This window comes from Dioscorea cayenensis, chromosome 21 (genome assembly GCF_009730915.1).
Source record: "Dioscorea cayenensis subsp. rotundata cultivar TDr96_F1 chromosome 21, TDr96_F1_v2_PseudoChromosome.rev07_lg8_w22 25.fasta, whole genome shotgun sequence".
Classification (NCBI taxonomy): Eukaryota; Viridiplantae; Streptophyta; class Magnoliopsida; order Dioscoreales; family Dioscoreaceae; genus Dioscorea; species Dioscorea cayenensis.
This window is the reverse complement of record NC_052491.1, coordinates 1216908-1221907: the sequence shown is the minus strand read 5'-3', so window position 1 is coordinate 1221907 and position 5000 is coordinate 1216908.

Sequence of the window (5000 nt, the reverse complement as noted above, 5' to 3'; positions counted from 1 at the left end):
AAAAAAGCAAATTTCTACTGTTTTTTTGACTTTTTCTGGTTTAGTCTGAGATATGCCTATCTCATCTGAACGATGAACGAATCAATAAGTTCAAATTGAAGAAGTTAAATTAAATGAGTTTTTTTATCCCCTTCTTTTCTGGCGGACCAAGCATTGCCTGAACTGAAGGAATCCTATATTTCGTTTATAGTTTATATATATATAAATTAGGTTCATTCATGAACCATCCAAATAAAAATAAAAAAATTCTATTCTATAGAATCCCTAAACATAGGAAAGACTATTCGGATCTACTCATACCATTACATTAGATTATATTGACAATTCTAAAAACTACTCATACTATCATGATAGTATGATGACGGTCGGGCCGATATGCCCCTATCGTCTAGTGGTTCAGGACATCTCTTTCAAGGAGGCAACGGGGATCTGACTTCCCTAGGGGTATGGTACTACGAAAAAAGTGGATCATGGATTAGATTATCAATAAACCTAGAATTAAGTTTTCCTGGGTCGATGCCCGAGCGGTTAATGGGGACGGACTGTAAATTCGTTGGCGATATGTCTACGCTGGTTCAAATCCAGCTCGGCCCAAAAGTTTGCCGCCCCATGAATATGATATAACCAATTTGTTCTACAGAAATATTCAAATCCAATAAGTAGAAATAAAGAGAAAGAGTCCATTTTTTTTTGCTCTATTCATATATTTATATTTTTCTCATCCGTTTTGATCAATCTAAGGATTTAGATTGATCATCCTTAAGTATCAAGAAAGAAAAAGAGTCCTTAAAAAATGGATTATACATTGTAGGCAATAACCAGTGGTTACTAATAATCTATAGTCAGCCATGTTGATATCAGTATATCATTCATGTCTCGTTTACACCACAACAAAAAGAATATTTTTATGAAACAAACCCCTATGTATGTCATCATAGACCCTCACCGGGATTGTAGTTCAATCGGTCAGAGCACCGCCCCTGTCAAGGCGGGAAGCTGCGGGTCTCGAGCCCCGTCAGTCCCGAACTAGGACCATCAATTCATCTCTATTCTCTGTGAAAAAGGGGCAGGCACCAAGATCTAATTCCTCCAGGTGGGGGATCTTTTTTTCTTTTGCTTTTTTTGTTTCGTATTTATCATCAGACAAATCCAGTATCGATTGATGGGGTGGAAACATAGGTGGATTGGTACAAGTGGCTGTATTACTATATTAAATTAAGTATGGAAAGAGATACTGTTTAACTTTCTTTTTCGATTGTTCTTGATCAATGAAATGGAATAGGATGCCAATATTTTTATCAGGAGTACATACACAAATTGTATTGGTTTATCGTACGATACAGAATGCACTTACCATAATTACCTAGGCAGAATACTTTTCGGGTTAAATTACACTCTTTCTAGTTCTTACTTTGGTTGTGTATTCTCAATTACTAATTGAAACAATCTATTTCATTCTCATTCAAATTTCCCATTTTCTTTTTTAGTAAATTTGTTGGAATATTAAATAAATCTTTTATACTTAACCTGCTCTTTTTTTCCATCTCACCTCTACTCTTTGGATATGTGTGACCCGTAGAATAGCGGTCATATGCTATTTTCATAAGGTAATTGTATGTATAAGTATAAAGAAGACGGTAGGTTATAGAAAAAAGTGGAAAAGTATGAGATGCAAAATTCAATGGGATTCTTTATTGGATCACAGGAATCCCGTTTTTGATTATTTATGGATAATGGATAAAAGATTTTCCTATGTTATTATACTATTCAATTCTCGACGATGAATCTATTTGATAGATCAGATATTATTATTCATAATATTGATCCGATCGATTCAGTATCTCAATTCATCCCATTGAATTTACAGGAGTTAAATTTCTCATCTCTATGGGATTAGATCCCGAGTTATTGTGAAACAAAAAACAATGAGATTATGGAAGTAAATATTCTCGCATTTATTGCTACTGCACTTTTTATTCTAGTTCCTACTGCTTTTTTTACTTATCATCTACGTAAAAAAACAGTTAGTCAAAAATGATTAATTTAACTGAAACTTGAATTATTAGTTCTTATCAATGATTGAAGAAATGAAAGAAAGGGATTCAAACTCCAAGTCTTAAAATGAAACGATCGGGGGTGGAATTCAGAAGTCTCTGAGATAGATAGTAGTAAAGAACTAGAATAATATTCTAGTTCTTTACTACTATCTAATCCACTATTCTATAGTTGTATAGTATTTTTTATTTAAAGTTGTATACAGTTATTTTTTTATATAGATGACAATATACATGTCATATATTAGATGTACGTTTAAATTAAATAGCACTCCATTTTTCTCTTCAATAGATCAATTTGTGTGGATTTTCGATTAATCCAAAGAAAAATAATCGAAGACCAACTTTTTCTAATTCCTAGGTTTCTTTTAATTTTATATAGTAGGACATATGGTGGCCGTCGAAAGAATCAATAGAAGAAGAATAGTATGCCCATATACTATAGAAAAAAAAAAATAGAATAGGGATTCATTTTTCTCATTGTAATATTCATTATTCTGTTAAGAACTGGTCCATTAAAATAGAATATTTAGGAAGAATTCAGTTGGAAAAAAATTTCCTATTATGTTATGTGTAGATTTGAATCTCGGAATATAACTATGATAATCATTCATTCTTTAATCAAATGATTATTATTCATTATTGTATTTTCTTGTTCATTATTGTATTCCAATATAATTTGTAAAGAGAAACGTTTTTTTAAGGCTTCGCAAAACGATCAATTTAAGAATTAATAATTAATACAATTTGATTACTTAATTGATTACTCAATGAGTACTACCCCTAGAGTCCACTCCTTCCCCATACTACAAGTGAAAGGGAAAAGGAAAAGACCACCATTAAAGCAGCCCAAGCGAGACTTACTATATCCATGTTGAATTATGCCCCTATCTCTATGAAGGAATTATTCCATTATTGATCAATAATCATAGTGGAATTAATAGCGCATAGTCAAAAAGGATTCTGACTTAAGGCTATTAATCCAATGAATCCACCCATAACAAGTAAAATAGATAACTATTTATCAGATAGTTCGATTTCCCTTTGATCTAAACTACTTGATTTTTTTAGAATACATAGATTCTCTAAAAAACTGTCCATTTAATAATACCAACCAATAGGGATGAAACAATGTTCGCTTATTAATGATTGTTTCAAGTCATTTTTTTGATAAAAAAATTGAATCAACTAAATAGTGAGAGTCAATTTTAGGATTCAGAACTATCAAAGTAATACGTTGGAAATCTTATAAGGGTTCCTAAACTAAAGGACTCCCCCTTTTTTTCTTCTAGGAGAAAGCATTATACGAAAGACTATCAAAACTTCTTACTTATCTTACACCACCTATACTAAGGTAGTGTCTACTGATTCTATCTGGAATTAGATTAGAAAGGCTAATCTAATGGGAAATCCATTTAGGAGTTGTGGAAAGGACTGAAAATACTTTATTTTATATCCAGGCTCACTAAAAGCTCTGAGTGCTCAGACATTCAAACAGAATGGGGCTGTTCACCTTTTCTTTTATTTTATTCTTAATATTCTTATCTTATATAGTACAGTAAAATATATAGTATATATAATAAAAAGCTAAAGTTGAAGAAAAAATTTTCTTTGTCTTTTCAAGTCAAGGGGGGATTAGAAAATAACAAAAAACAAATGTATGTAATAGTGGTACCGTCTCCCGATTCTTTCACAGAGAATAAAGGTTTAGATCAAAGGGGAAATCGAACTATCTGATAAATAGTTATCTATTTTACTTGTTATGGGTGGATTCATTGGATTAATAGCCTTAAGTCAGAATCCTTTTTGACTATGCGCTATTAATTCCACTATGATTATTGATCAATAATGGAATAATTCCTTCATAGAGATAGGGGCATAATTCAACATGGATATAGTAAGTCTCGCTTGGGCTGCTTTAATGGTGGTCTTTTCCTTTTCCCTTTCACTTGTAGTATGGGGAAGGAGTGGACTCTAGGGGTAGTACTCATTGAGTAATCAATTAAGTAATCAAATTGTATTAATTATTAATTCTTAAATTGATCGTTTTGCGAAGCCTTAAAAAAACGTTTCTCTTTACAAATTATATTGGAATACAATAATGAACAAGAAAATACAATAATGAATAATAATCATTTGATTAAAGAATGAATGATTATCATAGTTATATTCCGAGATTCAAATCTACACATAACATAATAGGAAATTTTTTTCCAACTGAATTCTTCCTAAATATTCTATTTTAATGGACCAGTTCTTAACAGAATAATGAATATTACAATGAGAAAAATGAATCCCTATTCTATTTTTTTTTCTTTTTTTTTTTCTATAGTATATGGGCATACTATTCTTCTTCTATTGATTCTTTCGACGGCCACCATATGTCCTACTATATAAAATTAAAAGAAACCTAGGAATTAGAAAAGTTGGTCTTCGATTATTTTCTTTGGATTAATCGAAATCCACACAAATTGATCTATTGAAGAAGAGAAAATGGAGTGCTATTTAATTTAAACGTACATCTAATATATGACATGTATATTGTCATCTATATAAAAAAATAACTGTATACAACTTTAAATAAAAAAAAAAATACTATACAACTATAGAATAGTGGATTAGATAGTAGTAAAGAACTAGAATATTATTCTAGTTCTTTACTACCATACTATACTCAGAGACTTCTGAATTCCACCCCCGATCGTTTCATTTAAGACTTGGAGTTTGAATCCCTTTCTTTCATTTCTTCAATCATTGATAAGAACTAATAATTCAAGTTTCAGTTAAATTAATCATTTTGACTAACTGTTTTTACGTAGATGATAAGTAAAAAAGCAGTAGGAACTAGAATAAAGAGTGCAGTAGCAATAAATGCGAGAATATTTACTTCCATAATCTCATTGTTTTTTGTTTCACAATAACTCGGGATCTAATCCCATAGAGATG